Consider the following 16,592-nt stretch of genomic DNA (forward strand, 5'->3'; position numbering starts at 1 on the left):
CGCTTCTCGCACCGACAAAACCCTGGTGCCCTCTCTAGTGCCGACGGAACCTGACAGAGCTGCAGATGAGTTTCGATCTCAAGCACATACGTGGCTCGTGGGGATGGTACTGTGTGTAGGGCCAAGAGCTGGACGCGATGACCCACGTGTGTCCCCTGCCCTTTCCAACTCAGAGCGTGCTGCGAGTCTGCGATGAGGGGGCTGCCGCCTGCACGGCAGAGCTGCGCGCCGCCCGCCCTGCGGCCGCACGGCGTCCCCGCGGGCCGAGGGACTCGGCGAGCCCCGCCGGAGCGGCCGCGCCTCGCCGGGGCAGCGCGGCGGGACCCGCCCCGCCCGCAGCCGCGCGATGACGTGAGCGGCGGGAGCGCCGCCCAGCCGGAGGCAGCGGCCAGAGCGCGGGTCGGCGCGGAGCTGCCGCCGCGTCCCCCGGCCGGGGCCGCCGTGCATGGGCAGGGAGCGGGCGGGACGCTGCCTGCGCGCCGCGCTGCACAGCCACGGCCGCGGTGAGTGGGGCCGGCAGCGCCCGCCCGCCGGCGGGGCCCAGCGGGTGGCCGGGGTGGCGGCTGCACCGCCGTGTCCCGAGCCCCGTCCCGCCGGCGGGGGCTCAGCCCCGGCGGGCGGGGGCGGGCGGGCGCTCGGGGGGCGGGAGACCCTGCCCGCCGGGCGCTGTGAGCGGGGCACCGCGCTGCCTTCCTCCCCCTCCGTAAACAGCGCTCCCGGGGGGCGGGCCGGGGCCGACCTGGGCGGCGGGGAAGCTGGAAGGGTGGCTGCCGCGCCTCCTCGGCGGAGGTGCCGTGTGTTGCGGGAGAACTTCCTCGCGAGTACTTATTTGTGCCGTTAAAAAAAAAATCTCTTCGCAGAAGGAGGGCAGACAGTCACGAAAAACCACACTTGTGGTTTTTCTCTGTAAGTATCTATTGAATTTGCTTCTGCGTGGGGAAGTGTTCCGTTAGGTGTGGGTTGTGAATTAATTGATTTGATTAATTTGCAGAAGATAATTTTTCTTTTAAGAAAAGAATTAAGATAAAACTTCCTCAGATTTTTTTTCCTTTTCTTTTTCTCTTTTTTTTTTGCGACTGAAGTCTAATTAGAACCTGATTGTGGCATTGTCTTCAAATTTTTCACTTCTGCAGTCAGTGACAGGTGAGAAAATAACACCTTCCTTTGATTATTCATAAATTGTTTTATGCTGGGAATTACTGACTGTATTCCTTCTGGTTGCTGTACAGAAGAAAACTTAATTGGGAAGATTGTAATGGCTATTGACAATTTTGAGTGTAATTTTGTACTTGAGATTATTTGCTTTGTGATCGTTGTTTCTGACATCTTAGCTCTGTAAAGCTTACCAGTTTATTATCTCTTAGTTTGTGCTGTTACTAATTAAATGTAACATGTATGTAAGTAGGTGAGAGAGAAGTATTTCTTAAGTTTGTATTTTATGGAAAATCAGCATTGACAGATGACTATAGAGAGACTCTGTGCACACTTAAAGGTATTTTGGATCAGTTATATGGATTAACTTTCTTTTCCTTCCCTGCATCTCAGTCTTCATAACTGATATGGTGCTAATACTGTAGTGATGTTTTTTGGGCATGCCCATTTTTCTTCCCTTTTTAGAGTTTGTGGCAGTAATTTAACGATTTAGTAGGAATACAGTAGCCACTATTGTTTTCTGCTTGATGAGAATGCATCCTGAGTGACTTACATGGTGTAAGTCTAGACTCTTGAACTAAAAACTTCGGTATTACTGTATGAAGTAGCAGGGATTTTAAGCTGTGGTGGATGTTCCAGAGAAGCCTAAATTTGACGTATTTGCAGATTTTCATTTTTTGTAAGCACCAATGACAGCAACATGGGGAAGGAGTATTTGCTGCCGGGAGGGGAAGTTGTAATGAGTAAGAAGTACATGGAATGCAGAAAATGGTCCAACATCCTTGTTGGTTGAATCACACTGACTAGAACTGCAGAATGGAAAATGAAAGGAGGTTGCTACTGCTTTTTACTTGTAGCTGTTCAAAATTATGATTAGGCTAAGAAAAAATTGACATCTCTGTAGAATAACCATTTCCAAACTATGTGGAGGTAGTGTTATGCATGACCACAGAACAGTACTAAAGTGAGTGTTACTGTCATGTTGTACCAGCAGTAGCATCATCTTTCTGAAGTTAGGAGAAAAGCAATTGCTGAATGAGATTGTTGCTTTGCCATTGGTCTCTCTTTATTTCAGCTTTGGGACGTTTTTACTGTATGACCTTATGTAAACAAAAGCTAAGTGACGATGTTTGCAGTTGCAAGAAATAACCTGAGATCTCATCTGAAAGAGCCTTAAAAGGGAAATAAACACAATTCAAAAATGTAGTAGTATTAAACAGAGACAGTAATTAAATGGTGTTCATTATGAATAGAAGAGTATCAAAAGTTACAAACTTGCAATTAAAAAGCAGTTAACAGAATTGACCATGCAATAATAAAATAAGTATTTGTTCTAAAAAATATTATTCTAAAAAAAAAAAAAAGAACTGGAAAAAGGCAACCAAAATCTGGTGGCTTTTTTTAGAAAAGTAACTGGAACTTTAAGTAGGGGGTTGAACTAGATGACCTCCTGCAGTGCCTTTCAACCCAAATTATCCTTAGTGCTCCTGTTCTGTTACAGGCTAGCATTTTTCTTGTAACACACCTGCTACTTTTTACCTAGGCTTGCATGCAAATATTATCCCTGTCATTAGGCAAGCACACAGTTATATTTTTTCATTTGACTCAATAGAGATGCTGTTTCAAAACCTCCGACCCTGGCTGTGCACTGATTTTGGTGGGTTCTCTATGTATTCATGTGTCCCATGGGGTTCTCAGCAAGAGGCCAGTAAGATGACTAATATGAGTAATACTAACATGATCTGAGTCAACATTTGAGCTCATGCTTACGTTTGTATTTCTTTAACTTGTTTCAATTACAATTTCTTTATCAAAAGGTGAACGAGGAGCTTTCTTGAATTTCTGAATATAGCATTTTAAAATTATTCTGTGAGATAGATCAGTCTTCATGCAGATGTGAAAAACTGTACAAAAATGTGAATATACAAAGAAGCTTCTTTGTTGTAGTTCTGCTGAAGGAATGGTGATCCAGTTTTATTTGCTGCATACAAATAGATGCTTTCTGCTGCATACTGTGCTCACCTAGGGAGTAGATTGTCTCACTTAAATTGGTTGTGCGCGACAGTTCAGTGACAGCGACAAGGTGCAAGTGTAAGGTAGGTTGTCACTGTCAGTTGCAACCTGTAAGATGCTCAGAGGGAAAGGGTGGTGCCTCACTCAAATGTCAAGCTCTGTGGGTTATGCAATACTGGATGCAGAGAGGTCTGGTTCATGTGGACAATGATGACCCCCATGTGTTGTGTAGAATGACTTGCCTAGGAGGCAATTGTCGATCTAATTTTGGTTATGTAGTTACTGTTTTGCACAGTCAAAGCTGAATCTTTAAATCTGATTTGTAGGAAAAAACCTGTCTAGTCTGGTGCAGGCACCTATTGATTTAAAATCAATAGAAACATTGTCCCTTTCTGAGGTGAGTTTTCTCTGCATCTCTTTGACAATGACTTCCACAGCAGCATTACGTGGTTCCTTTTGTTGTTAGTAGTTTGCTTTTTAATCATGGTTGCACGTTTCCTTGTATTAGGAAGGGAAGCATACTCTTGCTGCTTAAATTTTCTGTCTTCTTGGTTTTCTTCTGGTTTTGTGTGGTGCTTTTTTTGCAGGGGTGGGGGAAGGGGTAAATGTGTGCATTTTCTTTTTTCTTAGAGTCCTTAGTATTTGTTCACAGCTCATACAAATCTATGAACTAATTCTGTTTTTCTGTGTTTTTTACGATGTCACAAAAGACAATATTCCAGGTGAATTGAGAATGTTTTCAATACCTTTCCTCTCTTCACTTTTTCTTGTCTCTTGTGTGCCTGTATTAAGCAGAGATTCTGCTGAGCTGCACATCCTGTGAGTGGTTGTTTTGTTTATCTGCTTACATTTGGCTTAAAATGTAATGTCACGTGCGAATAACTGCAAGTTTTTTTTTTCAGGGGTATATTATTTTATGTTTGTTGACATCAGATGTTATCTGTCTTTTGTTTTTTTTTGCTTGGCTAGCTCTCAGTTTTGATCCTGCTCAAGTCTCATGTAAGCCGGTTATCACCAAAGTTGTTTTTAGGCTAGGACTTTGAAAGTGCTTATATGCTTGCATAAATGTGTATGGTGTGGTATTTCTTGCTCTGCATGCAACCCCACATGGGATCTTTTCTGATGTTTACCCCAGTTCTTAATCTATGTGTTGTTCATGGTGTAAGGTTTTTTATCGACAGTTCAGTGGAGCTGATTTAGCTGGTATTACCTTTATCATTCTGCTTATGTGCTTGAGCAGCTGCAGTATATTTCAGGACTTAAGAAAGTCTTTTACAGATGTTTTAATTAAATGGATTTATTATACGTGTTCAAAGTGTTGTGATTAAAGTTATTAGCATGTACAATTAAAACTTTTAAAATGCTTCTTTATGTGAATTCACTGGTCTCAAGGATTCATTTTTTGTATTATTTAGTGAGAGTAACTATCAAATCAGTTTTAATCAATTTTTAGACCTTTTTTTGCACAGTCTATATCATCCTGTTTATCAGAAACTGTGCAAGAATTTTGAGAGTTTTTTTTGGTGAGCGGATAATATGTTAGAGGAATAGTGTTAGCGTACAGGTCTGGTATGCTTTAAATGACTATTTTCCATCTCTGATATCAGTTAGTCTTGTTTGACTGCAAGGATTTCATAGTTGTCACAAAAATGTTCATCACTATTCATTATTTCATAATACTGGATATGGTTTGGGTTTCTAGTACTGTCAGATATTTCTAAAGTAAGAAACCTTTGCCTTCTAAATATCCAGTGTTGATACATAAACATACAGTTCATTTGGTACCTGTACTTATCAAACAGTTTTTAGAGACCTCAGTTATTCAAGTGCATTTAGATTGGGAGGCCTTTTAATTTCAAAATAAAATTATGGGATTGCTTGCATGGATTCAGATATGGAGGTATGGGTTGCAGGTGATGTTTGGGTTATGTATTAGGTAAAATTTGACTGGGAGACTAATGCAAGACCATTTGAGGACAAAGACGGTTGGAAAACAAAGATTAATTCCTAATGAAAGTGAGGTTTATAAACTATAGAGAGAGAATTACAAACCATGAAGTCACAAAGATCTAAGAATAAGGTGGAGTTGTAGTTTTATCATGTGTATTAACTGTTCTCTTAAGCTTTGTTCTCAAGACTTTTCTTTCCTTAGCCTCTCACAAACACTGGAATCTGCTGTTTCCTCGGTTGTGTAAACACAACAGCTTTTTATAGGTCTGTGCTGTAAACTGTATCACAAGTGACCTAAGTTAAAATTAATTTTTTTTGTCTCATTTGGAACAAGTGGCATGAGGGAAAGGGAGCGGACAGGAAAACTTCTTAAACTGGCTTGCAGCGTCAGAGAAAATGTTGTGTAATCGCATCCTGGATAACCCCAAAGATGGACTGAGCTACAAAAGAAATGTTGGGTTCCCAGTGGAATTGGAGGGCACTAGATTGCACAAGACCCAGATCCTCAGCTGTGGGCAGTCAAGCTTGTGTCAATCCAACAGCTGGCTCCCAAAAGACAGACTTTGGAACTACTCTAACAACTGTGTAAATAGGTGCGCGGTTATCTTTTAATTGCCGCATACCTGGGTTTTCATAAACCTTTGTAACTGTGCTCTCTGTCAGGGAGCTTGTGAAAATGTACTTCTGTCTGCTTTTCTCCTAACCTGGTTTCTTCAGTTTCAAGGTAACATTAGGGCATTCTATTCCTATGTATCTTCTCTTCCCTAAAATTGGAGACTAGCCCACTAAAACCATGTTTTGGACATTGCAAGGAGGATGGACATATACTGAATTTCAGTGAGTATTTCATAAACATGCTTGCAGAAGCTGGAGATAAGCATGTTAGATTTAAGTTTGTGATAGCAAGAGTGCAAAACTTAGTAGAACTTACAGGTGCTTTGCAAAGTGGGTGTGAAAATGAACTGGAGTCTTCAGTTTTCATTGTTATGCATTGGCAGACCTAAAACCAGTGTGATGAAATAGGTGTACATCAAAGTGGAGAATAAATAAACCAGAGAATTTATTTGGCTGAGGTGTAATGAGATTATACCAGAATCACTCAGAAACAAATGAATTTGAAGCTAGGTTTGCAATGTGGCTGCATGTGTGATTGTAACATACATAGGTGTACCTGAACTTGTTCATATTTCAGCAGTTGGAAGCCACAGCAGCTTAAACCATACAGGACACTGAAAGTTTCTCATGGCCTTTGCCAGCCAACGGGATGCACACGTATAAGCAGTGTTTAGAAGGATATCTTTAGACTGCAGCACTCTTAAGCTGTGCCGTAATTTTCTTGGACTTTGGTATTTTTTCCAGGTTTCTTTCCAAATAGCTCTGCCACTTGCTGAGATTGCTTTCTTATTGCCCTGGTTTCAGCCAAGACAGAGTTAATTTTTCTGCAGTAGCAGTGAGGGGGTAGAGCCTGGGCCCCTGTGGCAGTGTCTAGGTTGTTATTCTATACCATGCACTTCATCCTGTTGGAAGTGGGGTGATCTCACTTCTGGAAAGAAGGGTGTGGCATCAGGTCAAGAAGAAATGTGGTGGGAAGAGGGAACCTGGGGTCTTTAGGGAGCGTTTTGCATGTAAATCACCCTCTTTTGTACACTTCTGTTATTAATACTGTTGCTGTTACTGTCCATTTTCTTATCTCATTGCTGTTTCCAGTAAGTTGTTCTTACATCAACCTGTAATCTCTGCCTTTTTTTTTTTTCACTGGAGTGGGGACATGGAGGGAGCAGCCAAGATTTCTTTTTAGTGAGAGTTCCAAACTGGGAATTCTATTCCTAAATTATGACACTGATCGATAATTCTGCCAGTGAACCCACAAAGCTGAATTTTAAATTCACTTTGGAATGCAGAAATGTTTTTACTTTTTTTTTTGAAAGAGATCATAGTATTTGGCAATTTTTATGGTGTTTTGACACATAATTTTTTCAAACTTTTGAACCTGATGTAAACATTTTTTGGTAGGTTGATAATACATGATGTCTCTTCTTGTAATTTGTTGTGCTGTGATGTGGTTGTGCCGTTGTTATAACTATGCAGGGTGGTGAAATAATATTTTTTAGTCAGACTTTTTAGAAGGATATTTGAAGTTTGTCATGACTTGATATTACAGATATACATTATCTGCATGCCATAATATGCTAGAAGGCATTGACTGTCTGGTTTCTTATCCTTGCAGTAGACTTGTGGACTGCTCAACCATAATCTATGAAAGGCCTTTAAGCAGCTTTATATTTGGGTTTTCTGAAACCATTTCTGCAAATACTGAAAAAGCATTAGTTTGAACAGCATATAGGGCACTTGGTGCTTTGTCCTAGTGTGTCAAACTATTTTACTCCCTCTCCAACATCTGTAGTATGTCTTGGGTAGAAAACTCAGTATTATTTTGAGTTGATGCAACATAGCTTAAGTGTTTCTAAGTGAGAATGCCTAAAGAGAAGTTACCTTGAGTGCCCTTTATCATGCAGTTAATGGGTTAAATATCCATGAAGCCAGGAAAAGTGATGGTCCCCTTTCATGCTCAGGGGACGCGCAGAATGAAAACAAGAGCATGTCATCCCTGATTTTCAGTGGACAAGCAGCTAATAAATATGAAAAGGATTTCTTTAAATTATTGTTTGTTTTAAAGAAAACTGTTTGGAGGTTGTAGTTACAATTCTGCTAAAGCCTAAATTTAGTCAAATGTTGTAACTTTTAGTTAAACATTTAGTTAGACAGATACTGTATAGAACCACAGAATAATTTGGTGAAGTGGGACCTCAGTTGGTTTCTGTTTCAAAGTTCTGCATGAAGTAGAACTTTTGGTCATAACAGGTACAAAAGCTGTATCCAGGAAGGTCATAAAAATCTCCAAGAGTGGAGATAACATGTCAACCACTGGGCCATCATGTGGGTGTCAAACATTCTCTTTATTTCCTCTCTGAACATTTTTTGTTTCAACTTGATCCTGTTGTCTCTTGTCCTGTGGATGGAGGACAAGAGCTTGGCTCCATCTTCTGAATAACTTCCATATTGGTCCTGGGGACTGCTGTTAGGCGCCCCCAGTCTCATCCAGGTGGGATAGACCCTGCTTCCTAGTCTGTCCTCATAGGGTCTGTGCTGCAGCCTCCAACTGTGTTTGTGGCCTCTGCTGTGAACTTGCTCCTATTTGCCAGTGGTTTTTTTTCTATGTTAGGGCAGTGGAATAATACCTAGATTCAGAATTTTAAGTTCAGCTAAGATCTGAACACTGATGAACTCCTAAATAAAGGCCAGGGCAGTAGGTGACCAGAGACTTTCCAACAATCAAACTGGGAATATATTCTTCCTCCAGTTTGTGTAAAAATAACCATTTGATGATGAACAATGATTGGTTTAAATCATTGAAAAATACTGTGACCCAGGCTGTTCAGTTTATGTAATTGACTGAACGTTCAATCTTTATTGAACTGCATAGTTTGGAAAACATAGTATGTTTTATATAAATTTATTTTGTTCTATAACTTTTCATTGTAAGTATTGTATTCAATAATGTCAGTGTAGTTTTTTTGACGGTTTCCTATGTTTTTGTTACATTTCAATTTTAGAAATGCAGTGTGCAAAGAGAAAGTTAAAAATTACTGTAGTTGAAAATTGTAGCCAACGTGCTCTTTGGCATAATTTAATTAATTAAAATTCAAAATCTAGATTGAACTCATTAAATTCCATCTCTTCTTACATAAAAATGCACCATAATGTGTCTTGTTTGATTAAAAACATTAGTGCAGAGAACTATTTGGCTCCTTGAGTGATAAAACACATGGAACAACAATTTAAAAAGTAAACGTGCTACATGAATGGTTTATATTAAATGCTGTCTTTAATTTCAGTCATAACTTAAAAAATATATTTTTAATTTGAATAAATCAATTTGTCTGGCCATTAGATTGCTGAGTACTTAATTATACATGACACGAATAGAACACATGTATTTATATTTTGGTGGTTTTTTGGTGGTTTTTGTTTGTTTGTTGTTTGTTTTCTTTTAATTTTATCTTTGAGTCTGTAATATTCATGGACTGTTAAACCAGCTGGAACTTTTGGAGTGTTTCAGTCATTTGTTTTTGTCAGGTCATTAAACTTCAACCTGTTGATACCAAGGCATTCTGTTTTGCTGGAATGAATGTCTTCTAGAACTGGGTACAAGGGTGTGCCAGTGCAGTTTGGTTCCTTGATCAAGCTGAATTCCTGCATACAAGTTTACAAGTTTTAATATTTGCCTTTCTTAACTGTTTCTCTGTGATCTCATTGCATACTAATAAAGTTAATTGTGGAATGCATTTTTCTTCCCTTAAGAAACATAAATTTATTGTGTATCAGTGTGCCATGTTTTTTGCATCTTTTAATGACCTCAAAATTTGTTTAATAAGAGCTTGTACTAGTGATATTATTTGTGCCTAAAATTCTTCCATTTCTTACTGAGGTTTGCTCTTGTACTTGAGGAGCTAAGTATATACATAATATTAGAATACTTGCCTTGTTTCCACTTCTTTTTGGTTTCTATTGCTTTTTAAAGTTCATGTTCCTGACTCTGTTCTTATTATAAAGACCTAAATTATTAGGCTGCTTTCTTGATTATGAAATATTAAGGGGAAAGAAGAAATTTTAAGAAATCTGATTGTAAAGCAAAATAACATCTTAATTACTTCCCCAGTTAGGCAGAGGTATATTTTCAGAGGCAGTAAACATGCAGGAATTATCACTATGGTATTATTAGTTGAAACAATATTTTGCTTACTTCTGGTTAAGAAGAAAATCTAATTTCTCATTGAACTGTTCTTTATAATGCATTACAGTGATTCTAGTATACTTACCTGTTGTTTGGTACAGTGTCTTTCTTATCTGGACATAATTTCCAGTTACTCACTAAGCCTTTAGAGGAAGAAACTGAGCAAACAAAGCTGCTGTACATCCTTTTGCTGTTAGGGAATTAAGGTGGTAAGTCATTGTCACCGATGACATTTACAGGAGAAAAAAGAGAAACTAAGGGAAGAAAGTATTAAAGCCTTTGTGGCAAAACCATAATGCAGCAACAAGGTTAAATGGGCATGCAGACTCATTTGGTAAGCTTTTGGTAAGCTTACACAGCAAGTGGTAGGAAAAAAAATTGTTTAAATTGTTAATTTGAACTTTCTAATATGAATGATACTGCGCCACACACAAGATAACTATTTTGAACTTAGAAATAAAAGAAGACTGTCTTAGTCAAAGACATTGGTATATAATACATATATATCTATATTATAAAATATATATAAGGTCATAAGCATAATATAACCTTACTGTTTCTAAATGGTTACATTTCTAGTGTTGTAAGAAAAGGAATTTTCCTCTTTTATCACAACAGTAAAAATACTTCTGCATTCCTTTCTTAGAGTAGTGGAGCATGAGGTGAATTTACAGGCAGAAGCAGGAACTCAATAGGATTCTGGAAATAATATGGGCTTAAAGTAAGGAGAGAGCAAGAATGTAAACGGCTTTGTCTCATCATCCTTCCAGAGGCCTCTCTGTTCATTACCTTCTTACTATCTCTATACTCTTTTTTTTTCAGAACTTTTCTCTCATGTTCAGCCACATCTCTCCTGTTGAGGCTTTGTTGCTTTCTTACACTTCTTTGTCCGATCACATTAATAAAACAACCATTAGCCATGCTGCTCTGAATCAAGTAGGTTTTAAGATGCTTTCTGATCTTGACAGTAGTCAATGTCTGACCTACTTGGAATCAACCTTCATGGTTGGTTCATCTAGCCAAGTATTTTGTCTTTCAGTTTTCATTGCAGAAACAACCTTTTGTCTTTCTGGATCTGTTGTCCTCAGATTTACTACAGCCAACTCCCCAGTCAAGTTTTGAGTGCCTCTGGAGAGAAAATGGGAAGAAAATAAGATAACCAAAAAGCACTTTACAGCACCTTAAATAAGATTAGATTTGCAAGCTGGGATAAGCTATATTAAGATTATCTTTTTGGAGTTGGAAAACTGATTTTCAGTTGGAGGAGAACTATTGCTGGTTTTGAAGAAGAAATTAGTTTTGATTTTTTAGTGGAAAAACCAAATTTCTTGTGAAAAACAGATTGTGAAAAGACTCAGTTCTATTAGCCTCAGTGGGTAAGGATGTAGTATTTTGGTTAGAATTTTTTTTTTTGGTGTGTGAGGAAGGAGAAGTATCGGTATTTTGTCTGGAAGGAAAATAGAAACTGGCAGGTTGCTCGGTAGTATATCAGAACTGATGTTTAAGCTGAATACAAGGATAATGGTAGAAAGTCAAAATGTATTACAAATGAGGGAAAGAAGATACAGATGACGGGTAATTAAGAAGGTGCAAGAAACCCTGAAATTAGTTCAGTTGGTTAGAGAATAAGGCTGGTATTGCTGAGCTTGTGGGTTCACTCCCCACACAGGCCATTCACTGTAGACTTGGGCTCTGTGATCCCTGTGGGTCCTTTCCAACTCGGAATATTTAGTGGTTCTTAAAGTTACAAGCGTCCTTGTTTCTTTGTCTGTGAAGTGTCACAAGAGTGAACTGAGTGTTCTGTGAAGGTGTGGGTAGATGAGTGGTTCTGTATGGAAATAGAAATGGGTGCAAATCCTTGTATGTCTTGTTAACTTTAACTGTTGCTGTACATATTTAATTATTGCAGCAGTAGTAACTGTTGGAAAGTACTGCGTAATGTCAAATTTCAGTGAGGCTGCTGTATTGACAGTGGAGAGGTCCTTTGTGATGAGACTTTGGAAATGCTCTTTTATAACCTCAGTATAGACAATTGATCTAAGAAAAGATTGATCATCTAGTAGTGTTTGAAGCAGAAATTCATGCTATCTGCAAGTGTTTTGCGCAGTGTTGGTTTCCCATGGTTAAGGGTATGGCACTCTAGCTGTATGTCAGCATTAAAGATTTCATAATTTAAACTAAAAATTTCTCTGAACTAGTGTTCATTTCTCCAGGAAATATTGGATCTTACATGTGTGTGCACATATTCCTTACTACTTTTTCACCAATACCTTTATAGTTTCTGGCAGGGAAATAAGCAGAAGTATGTATTTCAGTCTAAAATTCTCAGTATCTAGAACTCGAACATCATCCTTTCGTTTTTAGGCCATGTGATGGAGTAAAATATCAGCTTAATAAACCTTTTATTTATGATGCCTCCATCTCCTGACACAGATCATGCACAGGATTGGTTTTGCAATTACAGTTTGTGATGTCTCATTTTCTCTTTTATTTTAAAGTTTCGTTTTATCTGTGTAATGGATGAGACCCTTTTGACATCATAATTAAAATACTCGATCAAAGTACTTATTCACTGGGTGAACTGCTGCATTATATTTTTTGTTACTGAAACAATGACATAGTCATAATTACGGTGCTGTAAGTGCAATGTTTACTTCAAAATGTTATACAATTCTGTTATTTTTATGAGAGGGAGTCTTTAATAGGCTGTTATTGCATATGTACGGAACATTAGTCATTCTGTATTTTAAATTATGATGTGCTTTTATTTCATAGAATATTGGAGTCACTTCTAGGTAATTATTAGAAATTCATATGCCTTCCAAATGTGATAGAGCATTTTAAATGTGTATGACTAATGCTACTGTTTCTGCTAGTTTCAAAACATTTCAAAAGTACTCTTGGTGTTCAGCAAGTAGATCATCAAAATGCTACTGTTGGACTAGTTCACACAAAGTCTGGCTTTAGCAAATCTTATTATATGATTACAGCCATACTTAAAGTGTTAAATTGTGTGTACAAGTAATGAAAGAAATGGCAGGTCAGCTGTGGATTACACAGACTATGTGGGAGTGTCAGTTTGATAATTTGTGTGTCTTTTCATTTTTGTCCTTGTAACCTGAAAATCCTGGTTGACTTAGGAACATCATGTTTACTGTCAAGGCTACTGTGATAACTAAACCATTTATTTAGAACAGATGCAGGATATCTAGACTTGATAACAGCAACACATCATCTGACATATGCAATGGTGTGTTTCTTTCACACAAAAAATAGAAGATGAAAAAAACCCCTTATGTAATTTTTTGCTCACTCATAGTGCTGAAACTTCTGAAATTGGTAATCTAAACTTCATCACAGACAGAAATGAAGTAATTTGCAGTGCAGAAGTAAGAAAAAATTGTCAGTTTTTGTGGCAATACTACCTCTAGTGATTACATGAACATGACTTTTCTAAAATCTTTTTCTAGATATATTTCCTTGTATGTTCTAGGGTTTATATAAGTTTTTAACTTGTTTCCCCATTAGAAGACATTCTTTGAGGGTTGCCTGTTTGCAGATTATCGATAATTTCTACTTGCAATGGATTATTTAAAATTATCGACTTGAGAGCCGTTACACAAGAAGACATGGTAGATTATCAACTCCGAAAGCAACTTGTATGCTCTTGAGTGATAAAGAAATGAAATACTGGGGAGAGCTGGCTTTTTTGTCTTCTACCAAAAGGAAAAAAGCCCAAACTTCTCAAAGGGGCAGAACCAGTTCCTTTGAGGAGTCCAGCTGCTAGGAAAGGAAGGAGGAAATAGGAAATGGAGGATACCCTGAATAAACAAAGGAAAAGGAACTTAAAGTGGAGAGCTTTTACAAAATACAGAATAGATCAGGGATATAGAGTAAAGTGGCAAGAAGAAGAGTGGGATTCTTTCTCCTCCTTTTTTTCCTTCTGTCTTTTTCAGGGCAGGGAAAGGAGTATGATGTATAAAAGAGAAGGGCGGAACAAAACCAGAAGAAAATGGAAGGGAATTTAGCTACCAGCATAATTATAGTCCTGCTGGGCTAATGCTCAGCTTGAGAAGTATTTAGAGGTTTTGCAGGACCAGTACAAGCAATATATTTGCATTTGTGTGTTAAGGGGAAAAATATTTAACCACTTGCCCAAGTCAAGCTACTGCATTGGAAAAGCTTGTGAAGTGAAGGGCCAGTAAGGCAGCCCTCAGTAGCGGAACAAAGGCAGTGCAGGAAGGACTGATTAGAGAGCAGCTATAGCTCTAGGAAGGCAATTGGGCTGCATGTGGGACTGCTTTGGATTTGTAAAAGGAATAAGATGTAATGATATTTAATCTGGTTTGGTCACAATGAAAAACACCCTTGTTTCAATAATGTGTCCATTCACCAGAATGCGAGTTCTGATGTGTGGAGCTTTTGGCTGCCTAGCTGGTACCTCCTGTATTACTGAATTGGCAGCAAAAGTATCCTACCCAATCTGTCAGTTAGTCACCAACACACAGAAGCAGAGTGAAAAGGAAGACAACCGTACAAGTATTTCTGTGTTTGGTTATAGAGTAGAATTGCTTATAGGGTTTTGGCAAGGCTGAGATGAGAAGGTGTGTGGAAGCTCGCTGTCACTCTTACCAGCAATTCCTACAAACAGGAGGATTGAGGACCTTGAGCAGAGAGCACTGAGGTGAGGAGGGGGGTTAAAAGTTTGGAGTACTGACATTTTCTTCTGTGTTAAAGGCATAGCAGGCACATTCTTAAAGGGCTCCATGAGGTGGGGTTTTCAGTGCTGCAGTGATCCTCTTTTGACCGAGTTAAAGGACAACTGAATTAACTGGAGTTGTGTACCGTAGGTGAAGAATGCCAGTAGGATTTTATTTGTCATATTTTATTTCTAGTCCTTCTGCAGTGAGACGGGGTGGGAATTAAACTGGCATCGTCATTACACCTAGTTACTCAGTATTGTTACAGTACTTGAAGTAATTTGAAGAAATACTGTTCCAGAGGTACAACATATAGGTGGCTTTCATCAAAACAAGGAGTTTTGATTGCATTCACTATAAAATAAGGTCCCTAAAATACTAAGAATGAAAGACTAGTCATAACTGGAAACATGCTTACAGCCATTGAAGTGGGTTTGAAGGAAATGTTTTGAAGTGCTTTTAAAGAGGATCTGCATCTGGTTCACCTTTTTTTTCTGTTTCTCTGTGTTTAAAAATAACCAGATATGTACATGTAAAAGATTCAGTATTATCACTAGAAACCTGATTTCTGATCTTTTGGCATTGAAGTTGAAATTTACATTAGATTAATATGCATAAAGCAAGTCAACAACCAAGCATGTTTGACTCCATAATCATACTGAGCTGCAAATATTTTTTTTTGTTTGCTTTTTTTTTTTTTTTTTGGTATGAGGATTCAAGTACTGCTTCCCTTCTTGGGATCTCATTCAAAGCCTTGTGAAATCAGCAAAATTTGTTTGAATTCATTTGAAGTAAACCATTTTCACTTTGAGGTATGTGGACATGATACAAATTTGAGTACTATGTGGCTCAGATAGTTGCTTAATAAATCAAAGCAGGTTTTATGTATAGTTTTTTATTTAGATTGATTTCTGAGTTAATTCTTGCTGAGGTAAGTAGACTACTAAAAGGTAATTGTTGTAGATAAAATATCAGATGGAGCATTTTGGAGGCCGCCACCATTTAGCACCCACTGGATTTGTTACTTTGACAATGTTTCTGTGTAGCAGGTCCTGTTTATTGTTAAAATCTTGAAGTTCTTGGTCTAAGTTTAACAAACTCCTATGTCCCAGAACACTCTTGCAATGTAAGCTAAATGTTGAGAAGAGGTATGGGAAAACTCCAGTGTCCATTTCCTCTTGAAACTTGTAAAGGTAACGGGGGATTAGGGGCTGGAGGATAGGCAGTGGACAGCATGAAAGAGATTATACTCCTTGCTTGTATTCATTGGCAGACTGGGTTGCAGAGACATACTTTATAGTAGTTGCAAGGGAAGAAAAGCCTGTAATCTCCAAACATTTTGCAATTAGTAACATCTCTTCCGATAATAAAATGGATTGTCTGAATTGTTTTTTTGTCTAAGTGATATTACTTGTGGGCTGATGTAATCATCCCACAAGGTATCTTAGTTTAAAAGAAAAACAAAAAGCAACCAAGTCCTTTTCTATCTTTATGTAGAACCCAGAAAAAAGCCTGAAAAAAAACTGTTTCCAGGAATCAGTCTGCATCTGTGTGTAGGTTTTTTTCCCTATTTACAGATTGAGTTCATTAGTCATTGACGTTACTTGGAGTAAAATATTGCTGTCTTTCATGTAGTCTAGCAAAGTCCATTGTAGAGTATTGTGTAACATCCTTCAGGTTTGAGGAAAGGGGTTCTCTCATTTTAAAGTTTGGTCTGCACTGCTTGGAAAAAAAACCATGTTAGTGCAAAGAAACTTCAAATTGAACCAGCTACTTTGTGTTTGTTTTTGTTGCATAGCAAAGTTCCTATATAAAAATTAAATTTTGGATTACTGTTCCTTCTTTCATATGCAGATCTTGCAATTGTTTTGCTGACTTTTACAAGTTAGAAGCTCTTCCAGCAGATTTAGTGGTTGTATCAAATATGTACAACTTTAAAGACAAAAAATGCTTATGAATGATAGATTTATTATTTGATGTAG

The 16,592-nt window shown here is 38.3% G+C and overlaps 1 protein-coding gene across 9 annotated transcripts in view; it reads left to right on the forward strand.

Annotated features, from left to right (window-relative positions):
• Positions 1-360: 360 nt before the first annotated feature.
• JAK2 (Janus kinase 2) overlaps positions 361-16,592 on the forward strand; it is an 83,619-nt gene continuing 67,387 nt past the window's right edge. For 6 of the 9 annotated variants that reach the window (XM_074533047.1, XM_074533048.1, XM_074533050.1 and 3 more), the window contains exons 1-2: positions 361-503; positions 1,083-1,143. The gene's annotated coding sequence lies outside the window, so the exon portion shown is untranslated. Of the gene's footprint in view, positions 504-860; positions 907-1,082; positions 1,144-16,592 lie in introns of all 9 variants that reach the window. The other 3 variants (XM_074533049.1, XM_074533052.1, XM_074533056.1) reach the window with 1 other exon arrangement.

This window comes from Zonotrichia albicollis, chromosome Z (genome assembly GCF_047830755.1).
Source record: "Zonotrichia albicollis isolate bZonAlb1 chromosome Z, bZonAlb1.hap1, whole genome shotgun sequence".
Lineage (NCBI taxonomy): Eukaryota > Metazoa > Chordata > Aves > Passeriformes > Passerellidae > Zonotrichia > Zonotrichia albicollis.